This window comes from Schistocerca gregaria, chromosome 4, assembly GCF_023897955.1.
Source record: "Schistocerca gregaria isolate iqSchGreg1 chromosome 4, iqSchGreg1.2, whole genome shotgun sequence".
Taxonomy (NCBI): Eukaryota; Metazoa; Arthropoda; class Insecta; order Orthoptera; family Acrididae; genus Schistocerca; species Schistocerca gregaria.
In genome coordinates this window covers 318,456,560-318,466,864 of record NC_064923.1, presented here as the reverse complement: position 1 = coordinate 318,466,864, position 10,305 = coordinate 318,456,560, and the positions used below count along the sequence as shown (strand labels likewise).

General features: G+C 40.8%; 1 pseudogene; it reads left to right on the top strand.

The window, feature by feature from the left end:
• Window positions 1-9,965: 9,965 nt before the first annotated feature.
• On the top strand, window positions 9,966-10,083 carry LOC126268538 (5S ribosomal RNA; annotated as a pseudogene).
• The last annotated feature ends 222 nt before the right edge of the window (window positions 10,084-10,305 follow it).

Genomic DNA, 10,305 nt, shown 5'->3' with positions numbered 1-10,305 from the left:
ATGTCATTCCGACCCACCTTGGGCTCTGTACGAAAGGTCCGCAATCGGTTCTGTCCTGTCCGATTTCACACCCACCCCCATTTTAACTTTAGCTTTCATTGCACCAGTCACTGCTAAAGTGGCTAATTTTTAACTGTGCTAAATTTCTTTTGTTTTTGCTCATCTTTACACTTTCCAGTCATATAAGGGGCATCCAAATGAATCACGGTCACTAGTGTAAAGTAAGGGGATCGATTTTGTTAACTCAAAAATCTAGTTATACACAGTACACACACTCAAAAACAGTCGCGAAAACTATTGGCACATTTATCCCATTGTGACAGTAGCTGGTCGATTCCTTCCTTGAAGAAGCCAGTAGGCTCTATCGGATCCAGACCTGGACCCAAACACACACTTCGTCGTCCGTTGCGAATAGCTAGTTTTAGAGGTCCAAACACATGAAAGTCACTCGGTGAAAGGTCGGTACTGTAAGGTGGATGTTCCAGTGTTTCCCACCGAAACTGCTGCAATGCCGTCTTCACCGCATTCGCCGTGTGTGGGTGGGCATTATCATGCAGTAGGATAACGCCATTGGGCAACATGCCTCGGCGTTTCGACTTGATGGCTAATCTAAGGTTCTGTAAAGTGGCTTGACAACCCTGGGCATTGATGGTGGTTCCCCGTTCCAGGAACTCGACAAGCAGTGGGCCCTTGTGGTGAAAAAAGGACATCATGACCTTTCCAGAACTGGTGTGCACGGCCTTTGATTTCTTTGGAGGTGGTGAAATCACGTGTTTTCACTACTTGCTTTGCCTCTTGCCCTCCTGTTCAAAATGGTTCAAATGGTACTGAGCACTATGGGACTTAACTGCTGAGGTCATCAGTCCCCTAGAACTTAGAACTACTTAAACCTAACTAATCTAAGAATATCACACACGTCCATACCCGAGGCAGGATTCAAACCTGCGACGGTAGCGGTCGCGCGGTTCCAGACTGTAGCGCCTAGAACCGCTAGGCCACTCCGGCCGGCTTCAAAATCATGACACCATGTTTCGTCATCTGTGACAATACGCGACAGAAAGCCGTATTCCTCCTCATAACGTTGCAGATGATTCAAAGATTGCGCCATTCGAGTATTGCGCTGTTTGGCAGTCAGTTGGTGGGGAACCCACTGCGCACAGATTTTGCGAAAGTTCAAGTGTTGATGTATTATGGTGTGAGCGGTGACCACGCTCATACCAAGTAACCGATGGATCTCGTCCACGGTGATTCTGCGGTTGTCCAAGACTAAAGCATTCGCTTCCGCAACCATTCGCGGTGTGATGGCACGATGATACTGTCCAGGACGAGCATCGTCTTCCAATGATTCTCACCCATCAAGGAATCGTTTGCGCCATTCCACAACAGATGAACGACTCAGTCTGTACTCACCGTACACTGCCTTCATCCATCGATACATTTCATGTTCTCCAACTCCCTCCGCCGCCAAAAATCGAATCACTGCTCGTTGGTCCTGCTTACTCGCCTGCATGTTCGGTAGTGGACGATGACTTGTGTGACGACCTTCTCTTCGGCGTGAAACCACACTGGCGCTATGTAACATCAAATCCTTGCGTCATTAATCTAATGGTTTTACTCTATCATCACTTTATTTAGTCTTTTCAAAGTGTTCCTCGAGTATGAGTAGCCAGACATGAATTTCTGTGGGTTAGTTGTCAATGCCATTCTAGTTGTAAGATACTCAGTGTGAAACAGATTCACTTTCTGTCTGGAGATTAATAATCTCACTCTCATATCTTTTAGTTTTTTCTGGTGAAGTATCTGGCTTTACATCCACCCCCGCCCCTGAAAAAGAGAGATTTCCAGTTTCATAGCACAATGTTTCAACTCGGTATTGGTAAGTGGTCTTGTTAGAAAGCTACTTAAAGAAAACATTTGTTCGTAAATAAAATCCAAAACAGTTTTTCTTGATTGGTCCTAAATACAGCTTTTCCCTTCACGTAAAGCTACAGCTTCCATTGCATGATTATGTCATTGCACCTAGGGTAGCTGTTTGCAAGCAGTTTCTCCATCATTAACAGCTTCAGCAATTCCTACTTCATCTTCAGGTATTCATCTGAGATGTGATAAAGCAGTAAAGCTTTTATACATTCTGGATTTGGGACACTGCGACTGTCTTGTTAAAAGTTTCAGGAATCATTGCAACCATTCGCCGTTTTTCCTTTTGTGGCAAATAAAGAGATGAAAAAGTGAGCACTGTATATGGGAAGAATATTAAGATTGTAATATCAGTTTGATGGTATTACCCACTGTTTTTATTCTTGTGGCAGGCACTACTCTGGAAAACATAATATATGCTTCCCAGTATCGTTAAATATCAAGTGAAACAGACACTTTTCCACCAATGGCGACTCCCACATACTTTACAAAATATAAACAAACCAAAGAGTGCCGGCCGGAGTGGCCGTGCGGTTCTAGGCGCTACAGTCTGGAACCGAGCGACCGCTACGGTCGCAGGTTCGAATCCTGCCTCGGGCATGGATGTGTGTGATGTTCTTAGGTTAGTTAGGTTTAATTAGTTCTAAGTTCTAAGCGACTGATGACCTCAGACGTTAAGTAGCATAGTGCTCAGAGCCATTTGAACCGTTTTTGAAACCAAAGAATGTGGCTGTTGTTGACACCAGAATTTTAAAAAAATTCTAATGTAGTGTCAATGTACTCTGATTCATACATTATTTCAGCTGTATTGCTTTTGCCAGCATTAACCACAAGAGCCTTATTATCAAATGGCTTTTATTAATTTGGTTTAATGTTGTAGCCTCATTATGAGTAATATTGTGGAGTTTTTTGTTTTCATATTTTTCTGTATTATTTTATTTCCTTCATGTGCTACAGCATTTTAGTCATTTTGATTTCGTTTTGCTGATACGCAGGCTATCTTAGTGTCAGTTATTAGGTCTTTGACAGTGTTTTCATAGAGTTTGGTGGAAACACTCCAAATAATCAAAGACAACTTATTACATCATAAAAAGCTAACTAACATAGAAATCTATGAACTGATGGATTTGCTTGAATTAATGTTGTCTCACAATTACTTTTCCTTTTATAACAGAATCTGTATTCAGAAGACTGATTAGCAATGGACAGTAGTTTAGCTGGCCTACTTGCTGATATCTATATTAATGATCTGGAAAACAAATTCTTTTAAGATAATCCAATGGAAAAGGATAGTTATTTATTACAAACGCTATGTTGATGACACATTGATACTATACAATGGAATAACAACTGAAATATAAAATTTTGCCATTGAACTAAATAATACACATCCCAAAATATAGTTTAATGTTGAACACCAAACACAACTGGGAATTAATTTTCTTGACTTAAACATAACATGTCACAACACCAAACACAAATTCAAAATTTGCAGGAAACCCACCACAACAGACGTTGTTATAAATAATACATCATGCAACCGAAATCAGAATAGACTAGCATTTTTAAGATCAGCACTCAACTGTGTAAACAAAATTCATGCTGAATCTGTTGTAAAAACCAAGGAACTAAACATTTTAAAAACAATAGCATACAATAATGCATATGACCCAACTATAGTTGGCAAACTAGATGCAAAAATGAAAACCAAGCAAAAACCATCAACAAACCCTTCCTCAGCACCAGAAGAAACTAAATATGTCTGTATGCCTTTCCTTGCTAATGTATCATGCCAAGTTCCAAAATTATTTTAACCACGCAAAGTTGAAATCCGTTTCCACAGAAACAACAAAATACAAAACAAAATAATTCACATAATTAAAACAATCAGCCCACTATATCACAAATCTGGTATGTACAAATTTACTTATGACAGCTGTTATTACTACTACATAGGACAGACAGAAAGAAATTTTGATATCCGATACAAAGAGCACACTGATGCACTCATTTAAAAAATTTAAATAAACCCACTTTTGCAGCCCATCTAGCCCAAAATACTCATTCAATCACAGATATAAAAACTAACCTCCACATTTCTTGGAACAATTAGAAATTTTCATGCATAGGAATAAAACACCCCACAGCATCTTAAATGAAAACATTGATTTAGCAAAGAACCCATTCTTCTAAAATTTTAAAGAGTCCTTAAATTTTAAAAACTAATAAATACTGTAGTCATCCATTCCCATATCCAATCCCCACCTCGCTCATACCATACCTACCTGTTTGTTACACACACACACACACACACACACACACACACACACACACACACACACAACCATACAGTCTCTCTCTCTCTCTCTCTCTCTCTCTCTCTCTCTCTCTCTCTCTCTCACTTACTCTCTCCTCTCCCTTACCCCGTCTCATCCCTCCCTCCTTACCCCCCCCCCCCTTCCCCCCTCACCACCCCATAACCACCCCATATGTATACTATCCTGTTTGAGCAATGAGAAACATGACAAACATAACTTCAGTACCAGAAATATTGTCCTAAACATTTTGTTGTAGATTTTGTAAATAGCATAAGAAAATTTGCAATGTAAAAACATAATAATAATTTTTATAAAGAAAGTAATGTAATAAATATATATTTTATTATGAATGCCACACAAAATGAAAAATGAGCAAAGAAAATCTCTGCCTTCACAAAACTCTTTGGAGACAACAACAGCCACACTCTTTGGTTTGTTTATATTTTGTAAAGTGTGTGGGAGTCGCCATCGGTGGAAAAGTGTCTGTTTCACTTGATATTTAACGATATTGGTAAGCATATATTATGTGTTCCAGAGTAGTGCCTGCCACATGAATAAAAACAGTGAGTAATACCATCAAATTAATCTTACAATCTTAATATTCTTCCCGCGTATAATGCTCACTTTTTCGTCTCTTTATTTGCCACAGATGCACGACCCCCATAATACTCCAACTAAATTGTATCATCTGATGATGAATCGCCAGGCGATTCGAAACCAGTCATGAATAAATAAAAACTGGATTCTAGACGGTGTTCTCATACTATGACTACTCATGAATCCACAGTTAAGTGGCTGGCAGAAGGTTCATCGAACTTCCTTCCCACTATTTCCCTGCTGTTGTACTCTCGAACAAAAAAAAAAAAGTTCAAATTGCTCTGAGCACTATGGGACTTAACAGCTATGGTCATCAGTCCCCTAGAACTTAGAACTACTTAAACCTAACTAACCTAAGGACAGCACACAACACACAGTCATCACGAGACAGAGAAAATCCCTGACCCCGCCGGGAATCGAACCCGGGCGTGGGAAGCGAGAACGCTACCGCACGACCACGAGATGCGGACACTCTCGAACAGTGTGTGAGTAAAACGAACACTTAAATTTTCCATCTGAGTTCTGGTAAGTGCCTGCAATTTTCTATTTACAAGGAAAGACGGTGAGTTAAGTAATGGGCATTATTATATTAATATTATATTAACTTTTATTTTTATATCGAATCTCAGGAGTAACAAATGAGGAAAGGCGCTCGAAAGCAATTATCCACGACTTCTGAGCAGTTACATATTATAATTTAAATTGAGATGCTTATTTATAATCAGTTCAGGTACTGATTGAGCTGCAGTTGTCGTCAGCTGCAATATGTTTTCCAATTACATTGGACTGGCGATTAGTCTTAAAAGTCACGTGGAGTAATCTCGATGAAAAATCTGCAAGAAGCTGTATAGTCTCACAAATGGCTTTTGCTTATTATTCGGGAACTTGGGCATTCTTATACTGATAATAGTAAAATAAATTGCACTGAAAATTGGATTCACATTACCAAGAAGAATTTAAATGTGTCGACGCCCATTACGGAGTCGTCTGACAAAATTATGGTGCTTAAAGCCTGTGTTAGGTGAACTGCCAAGAAAAAATTACTGAAGGCATGGTCTCTAATGTTAAAAGAATGAAATGTGCGGTGCATTTGACAGTTATGTACGTAGTAAGTTCTCCCAGTTTGTCGTTGCAAGACATGTCATCAAGATAAAAATTTCATTCCTCGTATACAGCACTGACAGTATGACAGAGAGAGATATAACGGAAAAATAGGCTAGGAAGCACTGTATAACATTTTGAGGAGATATAAAACTCCTGTGACTACAAGATATGAAATGGAATTCGTTGACATCAAAATCGATCGACCAATACCGTCGAATATTGCAGCAGCTTCGTGTAGATGACTGTTATATTATAGATATACGAGAGTTGACTGAATAATAAAACCTCCACCTTCGTAACTCTTCAACAGTTGGCAGCATTGGTATGCGGCAGGTACTGGCTTGTTCCGTAGCCTCTTCTCTACAGCTCCAGTTGGCGGAAAGCTTTAGTACTGAACAGTTGTGTTGTTACAGTGTAAAGTATGAAACCCCGCGCAGACGGTCGGTTGATACGATTTAAGCAACGTGCAGTCATTGGATTTTTGACAGCAGAACGTGTCACCCCAAAGGAGATTCATCAGAGAATGAAAGCAATTTATGGTGATTGTGTTGATGTGACTACTGTGCGTCGTTGGGCGAGTAAGTTTAAAGATGTTGAGGTAGAAACATCTGACCTGCGTGACAAACAACGAGTTGGACGCCCTGTGACAGTAAGCACCGAGTTGCACTAGCAAAATGTTGACAGGTTGATTCAGGACGATCGTCGTATCGCTCAGAGAGAAATTGCAAGAATAGTCGACATTTCACAAGAATGTGTGGGTCACATATTTTCCTGCAGCCTGACAATGCCAAACCACACACTTCACGTGCCACTACAGCAGAACTTTAGAGAAAAAAATCTCACCACCGTGCGGCATCCTCCATACAGTCCAGATTTAGCACCGTCTGGCTTCCATCTCTTCCCGATAATGAAAGACTATCTGTAGGGACATGATTATGCTTCTGATGAAGACGTTGAGAGAATCGTGAGACTGTGGTTGCGGAAACAGAGTGTCGACTTCTACCGTAACGTCTTCAGAAAATTGTTCATCGTTGGCAGAAAAGTATCCAATTGGCTGGTGATTATGTGGAAAAGTGAATATTGGTTATTAAAGATCACATTGTAAGGATTATATCTGCGTTTGATTTATTAAAAATATTCCCGTCCAAACCCAGTTAACAAAAGTGGAGGCATTATTTTTCATTCAACCCTCGTAGATGTAGCACAAGAGTTTTCTGGGATTTTTAACTAACGATTCCTGTATGGAAGGAGACTATGGAGGAAAGCCGCGCTGGGCGAATTGCCACGGTACGCGCTGCTTCCCCCGTCGGAGGTTCGAGTTCTCCCTCGGGCATGGGTGTGTGTGTTCTCCTTAGCGTAAGTTAGTTTAAGTTGGATTAAGTAGTGTCTAAGACTAGGGACCGATGACGTCAGCAGTTTAGTCCCATAGGTACTTACCACAAATTTCCAAAATTATGGAGGGAACATTAATGTAGAGCATTCTTTTGTACAATACTACCTGATGTAGATGTTGCCAATTCGAATTGGTTCCCATAAATAATGTGATTGCACAGATCATAAGAAAAAGAACTAATGTATGAAACAGACTTAAGTCGTGCCCTATAAAAAAACTTACTCTCTTAAGTGCAAATAATGTCGTATGTGCACAAAAAAGAAAACTGAAAATGAAAGAGATCGAAAGCGAGGAACTAAAACTGGAGTACTTGACGAAAACAACTGCCATGAAGGAAGACTATGAACTGATAATGGAAAAAGAACAAGCCATTGCCGATGTGCAAGCAAGACATACAATTTACTTTGAACATAGTGCACCGTGAAATCTGAATGGGGAATACAAAATATCAGCATCTACCAACCGTAGCAATGGGAAGTGGTCACAACTTGGTGTTCTTGCAGGAAGTAATGGATTCAAGAGTATTTACTACAAAACAATCTGTTTATAAAACTCTATTGGTGTTTGGATCCGCTTAAAAAGGATGGTTGTATTGTATCAACATGTTGTGTACTGGACATTGTGCATCTAGCAACTGAAGAACCTTTTGCGGAGTTTAAAACTGATGAAATAACTGAGTTTAACGACCATTCATTTGCTAAAGTGACAAACTTAAAAATTCTATATGTGAACTTCACAAGAATTTGTAGGAGAAGAGTTGTCAACGTACACCCAATAACATGTGGAATGTCTTAACAATAGAGTAATGCAGGAAATAAAAGGCAAAATTAAATGCCGGGATGCTCTCGGTCAGAAGAATTGCAAGAAGGAACGGAGCTAGCTGTTAAGGCCATACAGGAGATATTCATAGGAATAAAATTAGATTTGTGTTAGAATTTGAAAACATACCTTCTTTCTTTTTATTGAATTACTGGCTGGAGAAGTAATTAAATGTTTTGGATGTAGATTTAAATTGCACAAAAATAAAGAAAGAGCTGTTTTATGTGATAATGCAAAAGGAAAAATTAATAAATGCCTTGTGCAGGAATATCTGTTATCTTATTCGTTACCCAACCAAAAATCCTAAAACAGTATCCCACTTACATTTTATCAGTTTTATAAACTGTTGTGACATTTGTCTTCTTGACTAAAGAACATATTATTACCAGACTGGAAGCTACGATTTGTAACTATTAGTTTGGTGCAAAACTTCGTAACAGATGCTTTAGTCACCAATAATATATTCTGTGTAACTATTTACAACAGTCGCTGTGGAAACATTTCGATTCCGCGACTGCAGGCATCACTCTGTTTTGAGGCGAAGAACTCATCCAATCATCTTCGGAGCGCATTTTCATCCGCAAAGGAAGTTCATTGACGGCTGTTCGGTTAGCGAGCGGAAAATCGGAAAATCTAAGGGCGCAAGATCGGATGAATAAGGAGGGTGCAGAATGACACCTCAACGTAACTCCTATATGGTGTTGTCAGTGTACAAGAATGCTGGCGGGGTTTGTGGTGGAGTACCATCGCTTCACAGTCTTCTTGGTCGTTGTTTTTGGATTGCGTTTGGAAGACGTCCCAGAAGTTGACATTAAATGTCAGCCGTGACGGCTGTACCTCGGGGGAGTGATTCGTAGCACAACACACCCTAGCTGTTTCACCAGACGTTTAACATTATCTTTTATGGATGCGCGCAGGTCTTCGTACGGAGAGCTGTGGCTTTCTTGGGCTCAACCCTTCCTTTCGTCTCCTTATGTTAGAAGAAAGACGCCATTTTCCGTCACTAATAACGATACATGATAGGAACGGTCGATGTTGTTTACGAGCCAATTGATGACGAGGAAGCAGAGGTGCCGCGCGGGATTAGCCGAGCCGTCTGGGGCGCTGCAGTCATGGACTGTGCGCCTGATCCCGGCGGAGGTTCGAGTCCTCCCTTGGGCATGGGTGTGTGTGTTTGTCCTTAGAATAATTTAGGTTAAGTAGTGTGTAAGCTTAAGGACTGATCACCTTAGCAGTTAAGTCCCAGAAGATTTAACTTACATTTGAACATTTTGAAGCGGAGGTGCGAGTATGGTCACCCACTGATTTTTGTGGTTTTGGCTTAGACTGTGCGCTACACATACTCTCGATTTTTGAACCTTCCCCTCGAGTACACTGGCGTAGATCGTTGTGGATTAATGCGCTTAAACCATATTCATCAGACCACAAAGATCTTTCTGAATATGGAGAGCCACTAATGTCAAATCGATCCTCCTTAAACCGAGAAAACGATTTTATTGCCCTGATCTGTCCAATGGCATTATCCCCGTACACGGCGTAAATGATTCTGGTTGCTCGCACTGCTGTTACCCCTCTATTGATTTCAAACGGAAGAATATGTCGACAAAGTTTCGACTTCTCCACATGGCACTCCATTTTCTAGCGTCCACAGCACCACTTGCTATCTCCAAATGACAAGATGATAATTTATCAACTGAGATAAGAACAGTTAAATACAAATAAAAAATGACAGTCAGTAAATAAACCCATAGCAAACGGAATACCATCATGCCAAACAAAAACGAGACGAACTTAAGCACCAACCTAATACATTGATCGCCAACGGCCTTGCCGCAGTGGTAACACCGCTTCCCATCAGATCACGGAAGTTAAGCGCTGTCGGGCTGGGCTAGAAATTGGATGGGCGACCATCCGGTCTGCCAAGCGCTGTTGGCAAGCGGGGTGCACTCAGCCCTTGTGAGGCAAACTCAGGAGCTACTTGATTGAGATGTAGCGGCTCCGGTCTCGGAAACTGACATACGGCCGGGAGAGCGGTGTGATGACCACATGCCCCTCCATATCCGCATCCAGTGACGCCGGTGGGCTGAGGATGACACGGCGGCCGGTAGGTACCTTTGGGCCTTCATGGCCTGTTCGGGAGGAGATTAATACATTGAT